The sequence below is a fragment of the Grampus griseus genome (assembly GCF_964374135.1).
Source record: "Grampus griseus genome assembly, chromosome: 19".
Lineage (NCBI taxonomy): Eukaryota > Metazoa > Chordata > Mammalia > Artiodactyla > Delphinidae > Grampus > Grampus griseus.
Window position 1 is genome coordinate 40,723,003 of NC_139013.1, and position 19,439 is coordinate 40,742,441.

General features: G+C 42.9%; 1 pseudogene across 1 annotated transcript; it reads left to right on the forward strand.

Annotated features, from left to right (window-relative positions):
- Window positions 1–1,242: 1,242 nt before the first annotated feature.
- On the forward strand, window positions 1,243–2,845 carry LOC309837361 (NADH dehydrogenase [ubiquinone] 1 alpha subcomplex subunit 12-like; annotated as a pseudogene). Its single transcript has 2 exons — window positions 1,243–1,274; window positions 2,420–2,845. The product of its transcript is annotated as an NADH dehydrogenase [ubiquinone] 1 alpha subcomplex subunit 12-like (transcript).
- The last annotated feature ends 16,594 nt before the right edge of the window (window positions 2,846–19,439 follow it).

Sequence of the window (19,439 nt, forward strand, 5' to 3'; positions counted from 1 at the left end):
TTGAAGAAGCCTTCCCTGGTCATCTAGACCCCACTACTCCATCCCCACCCAAACCCCAAGCTCCATCAATTTCTAGCTCTCTTACCCTGTTTTGGACTCCTCCACAGCAGTCAACACCACCTGACATATTACATTTTTCTTTGTTTGTTTTTTATCTGTTTTCTCCCATTAAAATATAAACTCCATGAGGACAGGGACTTCATCTAGTTATTCACTCCAGGGTCTCCGGTGCTTATTACCTATCAAATAGAATGTATTCGATATAGTTTTACTGAATGAATGAAAGCAGAAGTGTATTGTATTAGTTTTCTGTTGCTTCTGTAACAAATTACTACAAACTTGGTGACTTAGAACAAATTTATTATTTTATAGTTCAGGAGATCAGAAGTCCAAAAAAAAACATGTCTCGCCTGGCTAAAAGCAAGGTGTTGGCAGGGCTGCATTCTTGCCAGCGAAGCTGTCAGGGAGAACTCATCTCCTTACTTTGTCCAGCTTCTAGAGGCTGCCCACATTCTTTGTATGATGACTCCCTTCCATCCTCAAAGCCAGCAATGATTGATTGAGTCTTCCTCACAGGGCATCATTCTGATGGCTTCTATCATCACATCTCCTTCCCCATCTCAGGCCCTCCCTCTTTCATGAATAAAGACCCTTGTGATTACATTGGGCTGACCCAGATAATCTAGGATAATCTTACCTTCTTAATATCCTTAATTTCATCACATCTGCAAAGTCCCTTTTGCCTTGAAAAGTAACATAGTCACAGGTTCCAGGGATTAGGATGTAAACATCTTTGGAGGGGTGATTATCTTGCCTACCACAGGTATTTACCAAGAAACTAATGAAGCTTAAATTCAAGCCCACTAACACAAGCCCCTCCTAAGACCCAGGAAAGGGCCCTAGTGATCTGTTCACATGGTCATATGTTTTTTTGAAAATTTACAAAAGTAAGATATTTTAACTGTAATTGGTTAAGTTTTCTGTTTCTTTCCACTCTGACTTCACCTCTGTTGTACTGTTGCTCCTGTTGGGTGGCATTGGCATAGACCTGGGCATCTGGGGGATATAGTCACTAAGAGGAAGTTGAGTTGGGTTTACTGAGATATGTTTATGTGGTTTGTAGTAACTTCCGTGTATAGTTAAGTTAGTGTTAGCCTTCCTGGTACAGTAGTGGTTTCCAGAAATACTACAGCTGCCCAATGTTGTAATGTAAGGTCGCAAGGCCAGAGGCTCTATTGCGATATGAGCAAATCCTATGGCATCTGGCACTGGAAGTATGTGGTGGTAGAGAAAACAAGATTTCAAATGTAGAGAAGCAGAAGCTAGCCTGTAGGAAATTCTTCCATTCACCAGACGTGTAAAATGGTAAACAGACAATTTTAGTTCTCATCACTGTGTAGCCAAAACAGAAGTGCTTTCCTGTCAAGAATATACTCAGTAACGCAAAATGTAGTAGATCATTTGGAAAGATGTTCACAGTAATTCTTCGTGTCACTGCACAAATGCCTTTTGCAGTGTGACATTGTTGCTCTTTCCCTCAAGATGTGGAGTCTGTCCCCATCTCTTGTCTGGGGCTGGCCTTGTGACTTGCTCTGACCTATAGAATGTGGCAGAAATGATGTGGGAGTTTCAAGCCTAGACCTCAAGAGGCCTTGCAGCTTCTGCTCTCAGCCTTTACTATATAAAGAAGCTCTCCCATTGCTGTATAAAGAAGCCCAGGGCTTCCCTGGTGGCGCAGTGGTTGAGAGCCCGCCAGCCGATGCAGGGGATACAGGTTCGTGCCCCGGTCCGGGAAGATCCCACGTGCCGCGGAGCAGCTAGGCCCGTGAGCCATGGCCGCTGAGCCTGCGCGTCCGGAGCCTGTGCTCCGCAACGGGAGAGGCCACAACAGTGAGAGGCCCGCATACCGCAAAAAAAAAAAAAAAAAAAAAAGAAGCCCAAACCAGCTTTCCTGAGGATAAGAGACCCCATGGAGAGAGGAACCCAACAACCAAGAGCCAACACCAACCACCAGACATAAGAGTGAGGCCATCTCAGTCCATCCAGCCTCAGTCCAGCCACAAGATGACTATCGCTGCATGACTGATCCCTAGCAGAAGAACCATCCACCTGATCCTGGTCTATATTGCTGACCCACAGAAACATAAGTGAATAAAATATTTGTTGTTTTAAGAACTGGATTTTGGGGCAGTTTGTTACACAATAATAATTAACTGATACACAGCATATACATACAAATACACCATACATTTCTCTTCTATATGAGGATCTGGTGAAATAAAATTTATCAGAGTTTCTGTGTTTAAATCTCTTGCTGTTTGACATAATAGACAGACATTGATGAAAATAACCTAAAATTTATAACATGCATATGAGGACATCAGTGTTCAACTGGTTAATGAGTATAATCAATTCAAAGATTAGTCACTAAGCGTGGGCTGCAGCAGGTCAGTGGCCAGGGCAGCCTCCATGGCTATCTACAGATTTTCTTCAGGACAAATGATGTGAGGGTTGGTACATTAGTGGGGGAAGACAAAAATGGAAATAAATACTATGAAGACAGCAAGCAGTTTTTTGGCTATCACCAGTGGGTTATATATACTACTGAAATGAATGGCAAAAACACATTCTGGGATGTGGATGGAAGCATGGTGCCCCCTGAATGACATCATTGACTTCACTGTATGACTCATGATCCTCCAACAAGAAAATCACCTATTGCTTGTACATTCATTTGGACAAACCATAAATTCAGCATGAGTGGCACTCCACACAATATATACCTTATTCCACCACTAGAAAGAAGATTCAGGAGTGGGTCCCACCTTTGATACCTTACAAGTAAAGACAATGAAAAACAATTTAAACATGTGAAATATGGGGCTTTTTGTGTAATTGCACCGTTACTGCTTACTATTAACTTGATTAAAATTGTTTGATTGAAAAAAAAGAAAAAGATTAGTCACTGCACGAGAAAATGCAAAGTGCCCTGAAATTATTCAGCTTACATATGAAAGAAATCTGGTAGGCGTTTTCCCAAGTTTGACAATCTAAAATTTTACTCATTTTTAAAAATTAATTAATTAATTTTTGACTGTGTTGGGTCTTCGTTGCTGTGTGTGGGCCTTCTCTAGTTGTGGTGAGCAGGGGCTACTCTTCCGTTGCAGTGTGCAGGCTTCTCATTGCAGTGGCTTGTCTTGTTGTGGAGCACAGGCTCTAGGCGTGTGGGCTTCAGTAGTTGTGGCACGTGGGCTCAGTAGTTGTGGCTCATAGGCTCTAGAGCACAGGCTCAGTAGCTGTGGCGCACGGGCTTAGTTGCTCCACGGTATGTGGGATCTTCCCGGACCAGGGCTTGAACCCCTGTCCCCTGCATTGGCAGGCAGATTCTTAGCCACTGCGCCACCAGGGAAGCTCTAAAATTTTACTCCTTTTTTAATTATAAAAATACATTAAAAAATTTTAATATATGTAAAAGAATAAAACTTCACTCATCAAAAATGAGAAGGAAACTCAACAGGGAATATTATAAAATCATTGTCATATGAAGAGATGACTGAAGAGTTTGCAGCCAAAAAACCCATGGAAAAAGGTATCAGAGAAAGGTGTTGACACCATCAATTAATAAAAATAATATTTTCTGAATGTTAGTGATGTTTGTGGTATTTATCACTTTTTTTAAATTTGTGGTTTGTAGTGATTTATTTTCTTATTCTAAATAAATACTAACTTAGGTATCTAATTATTTTACTTGAAGTTTTGTGAGGTTTTTTTTCCTTAAGGGGACCTCCCCAGTTGTACCTTGTTCAGCCCCCTGAAACGTGGATCTGCCTGTGAATGAATGAATGAGCCCAAGTTCTAGTCCACAGAAATTTATGCAGAAAGAACCCCAGGGCCTCTTCCTCAGAAGGAAGCTCCGGATGTGATAGTCTGAGTCACTCCTGTGTACCTGACATGCCCACAGGAGAGGCAGATGATGAACACAAATGTGAGGCCTTTCGAATGTCAATGTTAACCCAAAGTGCAGCTTGAAAGGAACTTTCAGACACTACCTCCATGTCAGAGATTAGTTGGCCTAAGATTTTGGGGCAGGGAGCAAAGAACCAGAGAGTCCCCAAGACCTATTTGCATCAGGAGAGAGGAGTGGAGGAAAGGGAGCAACTTGGGATGGGCTGAGCCAACCATGCAGCTTGGTTAAATATCTATTGAGCATCTGCTACATGCCAGGCACTGTTCCATAGTCTGGAACAAAATACTCCAAAATCTCTGCCCTCCTTGTGCTGACATGGCAGGGGTGGGGATGGCAGTGTAGGAGGAAGGAAGAACAATAAACATTTTTAAAACTGTATATAGGGGACATGCCTGATGGCGCAGTGGTTAAGACTCTGTGCTCCCAGTGCAGGCGGCCCAGGTTCGATCCCTGGCCATGGAACTAGATCCCGCATGCTGCAACTAAGAGTTTGCATGCCACAACTAAGGAACCTATGTGCCGCAACTAAGGGGCCCACCTGCCACAACTAAGACACAGTGCAATGAAATAAATAAATAAATTTAAAAAATAAAAATAAATAAAAAGATATATTACATTAGAAAGTGGGAAGTGCAAAGGTAAAAAATAAAGCAGGGTGAGGGAGTTGGAAAGTAGTGTGTGATGGGGGTGCAGCTTTCAATAGGGAATCAGGGAAGGCCTCAGTGGAAGTTGAACTAAGATTTGAAGGACATGAGGGAGGGAGCCCTGTGGCTATCTGAGGGAGAAATGTGATCTGTGACAGGCAGAGGGAGCGGCATGGCCAAAGGTCCTGTGGCAGGAGTATACTTGGCAAGCTTGAGGAACAGTTTCAAGGCCTGTCTGCGAAAAGGAATGAATGAGGTGGAAGTAGGAGAAGAAATCTGAGAGATAATGGGGGTCAGAGCTCATGGAGCCTTGTAATCATGTGCACGGACTGAGGAGGATGGACACCATAGTAGGGTTTTGAGCAGAGGAGCAGTGATGTCATCTGGCTGCCGTGGAGAGAACAAATTGGGGACAAAGGCAGAAACAGGGAGCCAGTGGAGACCATTGCCATAATCCAGGGTGAAAGGGAGTCAGATTCTAGATATATTTTGAAGGTAAAACCAACAGGATTTGCTGGATTGATATGTGAGAGAAAGGAAAGAGGGGAGAAGGATCACCTCAAAGTTTATGGCCTGAGCACCTGCACTGAATTGCCGTTACTAGATGGGGAGGATTGCAGCAGGAGCAGAACAAAGCCTAACTCTGGAATCGCTAGGATGAGCTACAAGGGCCAGAGGGGGTTCTACCTCAAAGGTCACTGGGCCTCTGGTGTGCCAGGTTCTGACTTAATCCACAGTGCAGTTAACAGCCCCTGAACGCAGAACAGGTGATCCCTGCTTGGGAAACCATTTCCACCTCATTCACATACTTGTAGTTGGTAAGTGAACCCACTGCCAGCACATTTTTCAGCTGTTCCTTGAAATGGGTTGTTCTTGAGCATTTTCACTTGTAAAAGGTTGAATTGGACATGGGCAAAGATTGCCTTAAAATAAGTAATGCCACATAAAAAATGAAGCATGAGAATTGAAAACATATGTCCACCTAAAAACGTCTCTCTATATATCCATAGCAGTATTAGTCACAATAGCCAAAAAGTATCCATCAACTGATGAATGGATAAACAAAATGTGGTGTATCCATACAATGGAGTATTACTTGAAAATAAAAAGAAATGAAGTACTGGCATATGCTATAACATGGATATACCTTGAAAACATTATTCAAAGTGAAATAAACCAGTTACTAAAGACCATATATTATATAATTCCATTTATATGAAATATCCAGGATAGGCAAATCTGTAGAGACCAGCAGATTGATGGTTGCCCGGTAGTGGGGAGTTTGGGAGAAAATGAGGAATAACTACTGATGTGTTCAGAGCTTCTTTTGGGGGGTGATGAAAATGTTCTAAAATTGATTATGGTGATTATTCAAGTCTGAGACTATACAAAAAATATTGAATTGTGTACTTCATTAATTTATTTTTAAACCTTTTCTTTTATTTTATTGGCTGTGCCTCATGGCTTGCGGGATCCTAGTTCCCGGACCAGGGATTGAACCTGGGCCCTGGCAGTGAAAGTGCAGAGTCCCAACCACTGGACCACCAGGGAATTTCCTGAATTGTGCACTTTAAATTGGGGAATTGTATGGTAGATGAATTACATCTCAAAGCTGTTATTTTTTAAAAGCTTTTTTGAAAATGCCCACACTAATTTCCCTAAGGGAGCTGTTACTGCAGACCACCTCATGTGAGCAAATGTCACGGCCTGACATTGAGACTAATCAGACCACACATGACTCCAGCCAATCACACTTGGCAATGCCCGTCACGCGCTGGTCACAGGGAACTGTCAGTACTTAATACTGATCATGGGAGTTTGGGCTGACAAAGCTAATTAATTACCCATAGCATGTACAGCAGTGGTTAAGGGCACAGCCTCTGCAATGGGACAAACTGATTTTGAACCTCCGCTCTGTCTCATGACCATTGGCAAGTTAGCCTGTCTCAGCCTCAGTCTCCTCATCTGTAAATAAGAGATGATAATATCTACCCCATAGGGAGGTTAAGAGGATTAAATGCAATACTTTTGTAGAACAATTAGTACTGTGCCTAGAACTAAGTAAAGGATCAGTAAATGGTAGCTGGAATTATTGTTAATAATGTGTAAAGAGCACTGAGCACAGGGCCTGGCATATAGAAAGCGCTCAAAACACAGAATGATTTTTTTAAATTACCTTTTTTATTTTATTTATTTATTTTGGCTGTGTTGGGCCTTTGTTGCTGTGCGCGGGCTTTCTTTAGTTGAGGCGAGTGGGGGCTACTCTTCGTTGTGGTTCATGGGTTTCTCAGTGCAGTGGCTTCTCTTGTGGAGCATGGGCTCTAGGCGCACGGGCTTCAGTAGTTGCAGCACACGGGCTCAGTAGTTGCGGCGTGTGGGCCCTAGGGTGTGCGGGCTTCAGTAGTTGTGGCACACGGGCTCAGTAGTTGTGGCTCGCAGGCTCTACAGCACAGGCTCAGTAGTTGTGGTGCACGGGCTTAGCTGCTCCGCAGCATGTGGGATCTTCCCAGGTCAGGGCTCGAACCCGTGTCCCCTGCATTGGCAGGTGGGTTCTTTTTTTTGCGGTACATGGGCCTCTCACTGCTGTGGCCTCTCCCGTCGCGGAGCACAGCCTCCGGACGCTCAGGCTCAGTGGCCATGGCTCACAGGCCCAGCCGCTCCGCGGCATGTGGGATCCCCCCAGATCGGGGCACGAACCCGCGTACCCTGCATCGGCAGGCGGACCCTCAACCACTGCGCCACCAGGGAAGCCCGACAGGTGGGTTCTTAACCACTGCGCCACTAGGGAAGTCCCAGAATGATTAAAGTCATACTTTTCACAGGAAAAAATGTTTATGAGACAGAATAAACTTTACAGACAAGGATAGAAAATTTGAATTCTGTTGCTTAAGGACAAGAGTAGGTGACTTTGGGAGACTGCTACGTGCCCCCTACCTGGCTCCTCTGTAGCAAATACTCACACAGCCTAAAGCAGTGGCTTTGCCCTTGAGCCTCTTTGCCACCCCCCCACCCCGAGTCACTAATGAGCAAATCCAAGCTTCCGGAAGCTCCTAGGAGAACATTCAGCTAAGAAACTGGAGTTTTTGATGAGGACCCCAGACAGGAAATGCCATTGCCCCTCCAAAGCATATTCTAAGACAGGGAACTTGAAGAGGAACTCAAAGCAGAAAATAACTACAATTGATTATCCCAGGAATGCAGGGGCATTTCAACAGCAAAAAAAATCGATTTATGTAATATACCACACTGTGTGGTTAAAGGAGAAAAATGTGATCATCTCAATACCAGCATGAAAAAGTAGGTGATAAAACTCATACTTATTTATGATTAAACAGTAGTAAACCAGAACTAAAGGGAAATTCCTGTTCTTGATATATCTCCCCATATGAAACAAAACTTTTTAAAAAATTTATTTATTTATTTTTGGCTGTATTGAGTCTTTGTTTCTGTGCACGGGCTTTCTTTAGTTGTGGCGAGCGGGGGCTACTCTTCGTTGCTGTGCACGGGCTTCTCATTGCAGTGGCTTCTCTTATTGCAGAGCATGGGCTCTAGGTGAGCAGGCTCAGTAGTTGTGGCACACGGCTTTGTTGCTCCGCAGCATGTGGGATCTTCCCGGACCGGGGCTCAAACCTGTGTCCCCTGCATTGGCAGGCAGATTCTTAACCTCTGTGCCACCAGGGAAGTCCTGAAACAAAACTTAATAGCGAAACAATAGAACTATTCCCAAACCAGGAACAAGGCAAGGATGCTATCATTCTTACTATTTGATATTATAACGGTAGCAACTGATTTTCAACAAAGGTCCCAAGACCACTCAATGGGGAAAGAATAGTCTTTTCCACAAATTGTACTGGGACAACAGAATATCTAAAAGAATGAAGCTGAACTCTTAGCTCACACCATCTACAGAAACGAAATCAAAATGGATTGAAAACCTAAACGTAAGAGCTAAAACTGTAAAACTCTTAGAAGAAAACATAGGTGTAAATCTTCATGACCTTGGATTAGGCAACAATTTCTTAGATATGACACCAAAAGCATGGGCAACCAAAGAAAAAAATAGATAAATTGGACTTCATCAAAATAAAAACTTTTGTGTTTTAAAGGGCATTGTGAAAACGAAAAGACATCGCACGGAATGGGAGAAAATATTTGAACATCATATATCTGATTAGGGTCTAGAATATATAAAGAATTCTTACAACTCAACAATAAAAAGACAAATACCCATTTTAAAAATGGACAAAGGGGGGCTTCCCCGGTGGTGCAGTGGTTGAGAGTCCGCCTGCCGATGCAGGGGACACGGGTTCGTGCCCCGGTTCGGGAGGACCCCACATGCCGTGGAGCGGCTGGGCCCGTGAGCCATGGCCGCTGAGGCTGCGCATCCGGAGCCTGTGCTCTGCAGCGGGAGAGGCCACAACAGTGAGAGGCCCACATACACCCCCCCCCCCAAAAAAAGGACAAAGGGGCTTCCCTGGTGGCACAGTGATTAAGAATCCACCTGTCAATGCAGGGGACACGGGTTCGAGCCCTGGTCCAGGAAGATCCCACATGCCGTGGAGCAACTAAGCCCATGTGCCCCAACTACTGAGCCTGAGCTCTAGAGCCCATGCTCTGCAACAAGAGAAGCCACGACAGTGAGAGTTCCGCGCACCACAACGAAGAGTAGCCCCTATGCACCACAACTGGAGAAAGCCCGCACACAGCAACGAAGACCTAACACAGCCAAAAAAACCCAAAAAACAAATAAATTTACATAAATAAATAAATAAACCAATGAGCAAGTATTACTAAAAAAAAAAAAATGGACAAAGGATTCAAACAGACTTTTCTCCGAAGAAGACATGCAAATGGACAACAAGCCCATGAAAAGGTGCTCAACATCACTAGACATTAGGGAAATGCAGATCAAAATCACGAGATATTACTTCACGCACACTAGGATGGCTATTTTTTTTAATGGCTAATTTTTTTTAAATGGAAAATAACAAGTGTTGGCAAAGATATGGAGAAATTGGAAACTTCACTCATTGCTGGCAGAAATGTAAAATAGTCCAGCCATTGTGGAAAACGTTTTTGCAGTTCATCAAAAAATTAAACATAGAATTACCATATGACCCAGCAGTTCCATTCTGAGGTACATATCTAAGAGAACTGAAAATGTGTTTGTATAAAAACTCGTGCATGAATGTTCATAGCAGCATTACTCATAGTAGCCCAAAAGCAGAAACAACACAGATGTCCATCAACTGATGAATGGCTAAACAAAATGGTATATTATTCAGCCAAAAAACGGAATGACATCCTGATACATGCTACAATGTGAATGACCTTTGAAAACATTATGCTAAGTTTAAGAAGCCAGACACTACTACTGAAGCCCGCACACCTAGAGTCTGTGCTCCGCAACAAGGGAAGCCACTGCGATGAGAAGCCCATGCACTACAATGAAGAGTAGCCCCCGCTCACCGCAACTAGAGAAAGCCTGCACACAGCAACAAATATGCAACTCAGCCAAAAATACAAATAAATAAAAAATTTTTAAATGGTGAATTTTATGGTATGTGAATTATATATCAATTAAACCAACTCTGCGAGTACTTAAAAAACTAAAATTGAAAAATCCAGTTCCAGCAATTCCACTTCTTGGTACACAGCCTAGAGACACACACACTCCCTATGCACCAGGAATACATATAAGGATGGTTACTTCAGTGGATTAAAAATGGCCACAAATTCTCTGCAGTCCCTCCTTTCAAAATGTGGGGTCTCTTTACCCACCTTTTGAATTTGAACTGGTCTCTTGACTCACTTTAACCAATGGAATGCAACACAAGTGACTATTGCCAAGTTTTGAGTGAGGCCTCAGGAGACCTCCTGCACTTACTTTCTTGGAACATTTCCACCATCATATGACAAAGTTCAGCTGGAAAAAGAGGGCCAGACATCACAACTGAGGCTCCAGACATGTGAGTGAGGCCATCGTGGGCCATCCCACCAAGCTGCCAGCTGACTACAGCCACTAAGTGAGTCCAGGTAAGATCAGAAGAACCATCTTGTCAACCCACGGAATCATGAGAAATAACAAACTGTTCTTGCTTTAAGCCACAACGTTTTAGGAATGCTTGGCTACCCAGCAATGGCTAACTGATACAATACTGAGGCCTTGTTTGCACGATCAGAAAACTAGGAAGCAACCCAAGTGCAGGCTGGATGGTGTAGTGGGTTTAGCCTGAAGTTTGGCCTCTGACTTGGGCCCCAAATCCCACCCTGCCACTTACCAGCTGTGTGTTGATGAGAAATTTATTTGACTTATCCCTATGTCCTCCTAGGTCCTTGTAAGAATTCAAGGGGTTAATACACCTAGAGGACTTGGAATAGTTTCTGGTAGAGAGGAATACTATTAAGTGTTGACTGTTGGTATTGGCTATTGATATGCTCACCAACAAAGTGTGGTTTATATATGTGTTGGAGGGACTTCCCTGATGGTGCAGAGGTTAAGAATCCGCCTGCCAATGCGGGGGACACAGGTTCGAGCCCTGGTCCGGGAATATCCCACATGCCGCGCAGCAACTAAGCCTGTGCGCCGCAACTACTGAACCTGTGCTCTAGAGCCCGCTCGCCTAGAGCCCATGCTCTGCAACAAGAGAAGCCACTGCAATGAGAAGCCTGGGCGCAGCAACGAAGAGTAGCCCCGACTCGCCGCAACTAAAGAAAGTCCGCATGCAGCAACAAAGACCCAACACAGCCAAAAAAATAATTAATTAATTAATATATATATATATATATATATATGTTGGAGGCGATAAAGGAGTAAATTTCCTGTATACCAACTTGGACAATTCTCAGAAATATATGATTGTATTGGAAAAAGCAAGTCATAGGACTATAACATTTACATAAAGGTTTTTTTTTTTTTTTTTTTTTTAGCGGTACGCGGACCTCTCACTGTTGTGGCCTTTCCCGTTGCTGGAGCACAGGCTCAGTGGCCATGGCTCACGGGCCCAGCCGCTCCGTGGCATGTGGGATCTTCCCGGACCAGGGCACGAACCCATGTCCCCTGCATCGGCAGGCGGACTCTCAACCACTGCGCCATCAGGGAATCCCACGTAAAGGTATTTTTAAAATACAGGGAGGAGGACATAAATACACCTCAGAGCATTTGCCTCTTTGAAGGCAAAGATGGGAATGGCTAAGTAGAAATCAAGAAGGAGTTTTGCTTTTTTTAATAAATTTATTTATTTTTGGCTGCGTTGGGTCTTCGCTGCTGTACGTGCGGGCTTTCTGTAGTTGCGGCGAGCGGGGGCTACTCTTCGTTGCGGTGCGCGAGCTTCTCATTGCGGTGGCTTCTCCTGTTGCGGAGCATGGGCTCTAGGCACGCGGGCTTCAGTAGTTGTGGCACGTGGGCTCGGTAGTTGTGGCTTGTGGGCTCTAGAGCGCAGCCTCAGTAGTTGTGGCGCATGGGCTTAGTTGCTCTGTGGCATGTGGCATCTTCCTGGTCCATGGCTTGAACCCGTGTCCCCTGCATTGGCAGGTGAATTCTTAACCACTGCAACACCAGGGCAGTCCAAGAAGGATTTTTGCTTTAATCACAATGTTCTTTTTTATTATTATACAAAAAGACACTAGTTATATAATTTTTAAAAAGTTATGCATAGGAAAAAGACTAGAAGCAAAGAAGTTAAATTGCCAACATTGGTTAATTTGGTTTGGTGAGAATATAAGGGTTTTTTTTCTTCCTTATTCTTTACTGCCTCCCCAGCCCCCACCCGAATTCCTGTATTAATTACAATGGTTCCGAATCCTTCCTTTTCTGCACCATCCGCTTGGGGACCTGATCTTCCCGGACCAGTCCTGACATCTGCCTTGTCACAGGCAGGCGCAGCCCAGTGTGCATAGCACCTGGCACTGCTATCCAGGGCCACCCTGCTCGGGCCCACCCAGGCCCACAGGTGGCTGTATTCTTGCCAAGGCTTCAGATCTCAGGCTTTGATCCTTAACGTGCTTGAAGAACAACTCCTTAGTTTTGCTCATCGGAATTTAAGGGGTTCCCCTTCCTCCAGCTCCCCCAGCAAGGGGCCCTAGCACCCTCCTGCAAGCAGCTGAGGGGAAACCATGGGGAGGGGTGTTTGTACAGGAGGTGTCTGGGAAAGGGGGAAGCACAACAGAGGGACAGCCAGAGGCGATTTCCTTCATGGCAGATGCCGAATGGAGGACTTTATCAGGCTCTTTAAATTTTTAAAGACTTGTTGGTGATGTTTTGTCTTGCTGTCACGATGTTATTGAGGAGGGCAGATAAATCGGCTTTGGTGTTCTCAGCTACTGTGTATAAGGGTGTGAAAGTAAAGGCTGTTGCAGGGCCTACAGAATACAGGTTAGTGGGGTCCAGGTGGAAATTGGGAATCAAGAGAATTGTTTGCATCTCTAACACAATGGTTCCTGGATTCTTCTGTTTGGACACTTTTGTCTTCTCAGGCCTGGGTTTTATATCCAAAGGGAGATCGTGAAGTTGTTCTTTCTGGTTTTGATTGATAGGTTCTGGATTAGACACTCTGGAAAATAGTAAGTTCAGATAAGACTGTTTTTTTCCTTTTTTAATAGATATTTATTGGAGTATAATTGCTTCACAATACCGTGTTAGTTTCTGTTGCATAACAAAGCAAATCATCCATATGCATACATATGTCCCCATATCCCCTCCCTCTTGAGCCTCCCCCCGCATCCTCCCTATCGCACCCCTGTAGGTCATCTCAAAGCACCGAGCCAACCTCCCTGTGCTATGCTGCTGCTTCCCACCAGCCAACTATTTTACATTCGGTAGTGTATATATGTCCATGCTACTCTCACTTCGCCCCAGCGCTTCGTTCTCCCATCCCATATCATCAAGTCCATTCTCTATGTCTACCTCTTTATTCCTGTCCTGCACCCTGCAACTAGGTTCATCAGTACCATTTTTTTTTTTTAGATTCCACATATATGCGTTAACATACGGTATTTGTTTTTCCGTTTTGATTTACTTCACTCTGTATGACAGACTCTAGGTCCATCCACCTCACTACAAATAACTAAATTTCGTTTCTTTTTATGGTTGAGTAATATTCCAGTGTATATATATATATACCACATCTTCTTTATCCGTTCATCTGTCAGTGCACATTTAGGTTGGTTCCATGTCCTGGCTATTGTAAATAGTGCTGCAATGAACATTGTGGTGCATGTGTCTTTTTGAATTATGGTTTTCTCAGGGTATATGCCCAGTAGTGGGATTGCTGGGTAATATGGTAGTTCTATTTTTAGTTTTTTAAGGAAACTCCATACTGTTTTCCATAGTGGTTGTATCAGTTTACACTCCCACCAACAGTGTAGGAGGGTTCCCTTTTCACCACACCCCTTCCAGCATTATTGTTTCTAGCTTTTTTGATAATGGCCATTCTGACCAGCATGAGGTGATACCTCATTGTAGTTTTGATTTGCATTTCTCTAACAATTAGTGATGTTGAGCATCTTTTCATGTGTCTCTTGGCCATCTGTATGCCTTCCTTGGTGAAATGTCTATTTAGGTCTTCCGCCCATTATTTTTTTTTTTTTTTTTTTTTTACGCGGGCCTCTCACTGTTGTGGCCTCTCCCGCCTAGGAGCACAGGCTCTGGACGCACAGGCTCAGCGGCCATGGCTCATGGGCCCAGCCGCTCCGCGCCATGCGGGATCTTCCCGGACCGGAGCACGAACCCGCGTCCCCTACATCGGCAGGCGGACTCCCAACCACTGCGCCACCAGGGAAGCCCCCGCCCATTTTTTAACTGAATTGTTTGTTTTTTGGATATTGAGCTCCATGGGCTGTTTGTATATTTTGGTGATTAATCCTTTGTCTGTTGTTTCATTTGCAAATATTTTCTCCCATTCTGAGGGTTGTCTTTTTGTCTTGTTTATGGTTTTCTTTGCTTTGCAAAAGCTTTTAAGTTTAATTAAGTCCCATTTGTTTATTTTTGTTTTTATTTATGTTACTCTAGGAGGTGGGTCAAAAAAGATCTTGCTGTGGCTTATGTCAAAGAGTGTTTTTCCTATGTTTTCCTCTGAAAGTTTCATAGTGTCTGGTCTTACATTTAAGTCTTTAATCCATTTGGAGTTTATTTTTGTGTATGGTGTTAGGTAGTGTTCTAATTTCATTCTTTTACGTATAGCTGTCCAGTTTTCCCAGCACCATTTATTGAAGAGGCTGTCTTTTCTCCATTGTATGTTCTTGCCTCCTTTGTCATAAATTAGGTGCCCATATGTGCATGGCTTTATCTCTGGGCATTCTATTCTGTTCCATTGATCTATATTTCTGTCTTTGTGCCAGTACCATACTGTCTTGATTACTGTAGCTTTGTGGTATAGTTTGAGGTCAGGGAGCCTGATTCCTCCAACTCCGTTTTTCTTTCTCAAGATTGCTTTTACTATTCGGGGTCTTTTGTGTTTCTATACGAATTGTAAGATTTTTTGTTCTAATTCTGTGAAGAATGCCATTGCTAGTTTGGTAGGGTTTGCATTGAATATGTAGATTGCTTTGGGTAGTATAGTCATTTTCACAATATTGATTCTTCCAATCCAAGAACATAGTATATTTCTCCATCTGTTTATGTCACCTTTGATTTCTTTCATCAGTGTTTTATAGTTTTCAGAGTACACGTCTTTAGCCTCCTTAGGCAGGTTTATTCCTAGGTATTTTATTCTTTTTGTTGCAATGATAAATGGGAGTGTTTCCTTAATTTCTCTTTCTGATTTTTCGTTGTTGGTGTATAGGAATGCCAGAGATTTCTGTGCATTAATTTTGTATCCTGCAACCTTACCAAATTCATTGATTAGTTCTAGCAGTTTTCTGGTGGCATCTTTAGGATTTTCTATGTATAGTATCATGTCATCTGCAAATAGTGACAGTTTTGCTTCTTCTTTTCCTATTTCTTTTTCTTCCCTGATTGCTGTGGCTAGGACTTCTAAAACTATGTTGAATAAAAGTGGTGAGAGTGGACATCCTTGTCTTGTTCCTGATCCTAGTGGAAATGCTTTCAGTTTTTCACCAATGACAAACCCACCCGCTTGCTGTGGGTTTGTCATATATGGCCTTTATTATGTTGAGGTAGTTTCCCTCTATGCCCATTTTCTGCAGAGTTTTTATCATAAATGGGTGTTGAATTTTGTGAAAAGCTTTTTCTGCATCTATTGAGATGATCATATGGTTTTTATTCCTTAATTTGTTAATGTGGTGTATCACATTGATTGATTTGCATATATTGAAGAATCCTTGCATCCATGGGATAAATCCCATTTGATCATGGTGTATGATCCTTTTAATGTGCTGTTGGATTCTGTTTGCTTGTATTTTGTTCAGGATTTTTGCATCCATGTTCATCAGTGATATTGGTCTATAATTTTCTTTTTTTGTGATATCTTTTTCTGGATTTGGTATCAGGGTGATGGTGGCTTTGTAGAATGAATTTGGGAGTGTTTCTCCCTCTGCAATTTTTTGGAAGAGTTTGAGAAGGATCGGTGTTAACTCTTTTCTAAATGTTTGGTAGAATTCGCCTGTGAAGCCATCTGGTCCTGGACTTTTGTTTGTTGGAAGATTTTTAATTACGGTTTCAATTTCATTACTTGTGATAGGTCTGTTCATATTTTCTAATTCTTCCTGGTTCAGTCTTGGAAAATTGTACCTTTCCAAGAATTTGTCCATTTCTTCGTGGTTGTCCATTTTATTGGCATATAGTTGTTTGTAGTAGTCTCTTATAATCCTTTGTATTTCTGCAGTGTCAGTTGTGATTTCTCCTTTTTCATTTCTAATTTTATTGATTTGTGTCCTCTCCCTTTTTTCTTTCTTTTTTTTTTTTGCAGCACACGGGCCTCTCACTGTTGTGGCCTCTCCTGTTGCGGAGCACAGGCTCCAGATGCACAGGCTCAGCAGCCATGGCTCACGGGCCCAGCTGCTCTGAGGCATATGGGATCTTCCTGGACCAGGGCACGAACCCATGTCCCCTGCATCGGCAGGTGGACTCTCAACCACTGCACCACCAGGGAAGCCCTCCCTTTTTTTCTTGATGAGTCTGGCTAAGTGTTTATCAATTTTGTTTATCTTCTCAAAGAACCAGCTTTTAGTTTTATTGATTTTTGCTATTGTTTTCTTCATTTCTATTTCATTTATTTCTGCTCTGATCTTTATGATTTCTTTCCTTCTACTGACTTTGGGTTTTCTTTGTTCTTCTTTCTGTAGTTGTTTTTTTTTTTTTTTTTTTTTTTTTGCGGTACGTGGGCCTATCACTGCCGTGGCCTCTCCTGTTGCGGAGCACAGGCTCCGGACGCGCAGGCCCAGCGGCCATGACTCACGGGCCCAGCCACTCCGCGGCATGTGGGATCTTCCCGAACCGGGGCACGAACCCGTGTCCCCTGCATCGGCAGGTGGACTCTCAACCACTGCGCCACCAGGGAAGCCCCCTCTCTAGTTGTTTTAAGTGTAGGGTTAGATTGTTTATTTGAGATTTTTCTTGTTTCCCTTTTTTTTTTGTGGTATGCGGGCCTCTCACTGTTGTGGCCTCTCCCGTTGTGGAGCACAGGCTCCGGACGCGCAGGCTCAGCGGCCATGGCTCACGAGCCTAGCTGCCCTGCGGCATGTGGGATCTTCCCAGACTGGGGCATGAACCCGTGTCCCCTGCATCGGCAGGCGGACTCTCAACCACTGTGCCACCAGGGAAGCCCTCCCTTTTTTTTTTTAACTTATTTTATTTTATTTTTTTTGGCTGTGTTGGGTCTTCATTGCTGCATGCGGACTTTCTCTAGTTGCAGCTAGCAGGGGCTACTCTTCGTTGCAGTGTGCTGTCTTCTCATTGTGGTGGCTTCTCTTGTTGCAGAGCATGGGCTTTTAGGTGCATGGACTTCAGTAGTTGTGGCTCGTGGGCTCTAGAGCACAGGTTCAGTAGTTGTGGCACATGGGCTTAGTGGCTCCGCAGCATGTGGGTTCTTCCTGGACCAGGGATTGTACCTGTGTCCGCTGCATTGGTAGGAGGACTCTTAACCACTGCACCACCAGGGAAGCCCCTTTCTTGTTTCTTGAGGTGAGACTGAATTGCTATAACTCTTAGAACTGCTTTTGCTGCATTCCATAGGTTTTGGGTCATGATGTTTCCATTGTCATTCGTTTCTGTGTATTTTTAAAATTTCTTCTTTGACTTCTTCAGTGATCTCTTGGTTATTTAGTAGCGCACTGTTTAGCCTCCATGTATTTGTGTTTCTTACAGTTTTTTTCCTGTAATTGATTTACAATCTCATAGTGTTTTGGTCAGAAAAGATGCTTGATACAATTTCAATCTTCTTAAATTTTCTGAGGCTTGATTTGTGACCTCAAATGTGATAGATCCTGGAGAATGTTCGGTGTGCACTTGAGAAGAAAGTGTATTCTGCCACTTTTGGGTGGAATGTTCTATAAATATCAAATAGATGTATCTGGTCTATTGTGTCATTTAAAGCTTGTGTTTCCTTATTTATTTTCTATTTGGATGATCTGTCCATTGGTGTAAATGGGGTGTTAAAGTCCCTTACTATTATTGTGTTACTGTCGATTTCTTGGCTGTTAGCATTTGCCTTATGTATTGAGGTGCTCCTATGTTGGGTGTATAAACATTTATAATTGTTACATCTTCTTCTTGGATTGATCCTTTGATCATTATGTAGTGTCCCTCCTTATCTCTTGTAACAGTCTTTAAAGTCTATTTTATCTGATACAAGTATTGCTACTCCAGCTTTCTTTTGATTTCCATTTGCATGGAATATCTTTTTCCATCCCTTCACTTTCAGTCTGTATGTGTCCCTAGGTCTGAAGTGGGTCTCTTGGAGACAGCATATATATGGGTCTTGTTTTTGTATCCATTCAGCCAGTCTGTGTCTTTTGGTTGGGACATTTAATCCCTTTACGTTCAAGGTTATTATTGATATGTATGTTCCTATTACCATTTTCTTAATTTTGGGGGGTTTGTTTTTGTGGGTCTTTTTCTTCTCTTGTGTTTCCCACTTAGAGAAGTTTCTTTAGTATTTGTTGTAAAGCTAGTTTCGTGGTGCTGAATTCTCTTAGCTTTTGTTTGTCTGAAAAGCTTTTGGGTTCTCCATCAAATCTGAATGAGATCCTTGCTGGATAGAGTAATCTTGGTTGTAGGTTTTTCTCTTTCGTCACTTTAAGAATATCCTGCCACTCCCTTCTGGCCTGCAGAGTTTCCACTGAAAAATCAGCTGATAACCTTATGAGGATGCCTTTGTATGTTATTTTTTGTTTTTCCCTTGCTGCTTTTAATATTTTTTCTTTGCATTTAATTTTTGTTAGTTTGATTAATATGTGTCTTGGTGTGTTTTTCCGAGGGTTTATCCTGTATAGGACTCTCTGTGCTTCCTGGACTTTGGTGACTATTTCCTTTCCCATGTTAGGGAAGTTTTCAACTATAATCTCTTCAAATATTTTCTCAGACCCTTTCTTTTTCTCTTCTTCTTCTTGAACCCCTATAATTTGAATGTTGGTGTGTTTAGTGTTGTCCCAGAGGTCTCTGAGATTGTCTTCAATTCTTTTCATTCTTTTTTCTTTATTCTGCTCCTTGGTAGTTATTTTCACCATTTTGTCTTCCAGCTCACTTATCTGTTCTTCTGCCTCTGTTATTCATTCCTTCTAGTGTATTTTTCATTTCAGTTATTGTGTTGTTCATCTCTGTTTGTTTGTACTTTAGTTCTTCTAGATCTTTGTTAAATATTTCTTGTATTTTCTCAATCCGTGCTTCCATTCTATTTAAATGGAATAAATCCAATCTATTTCCGAGATTC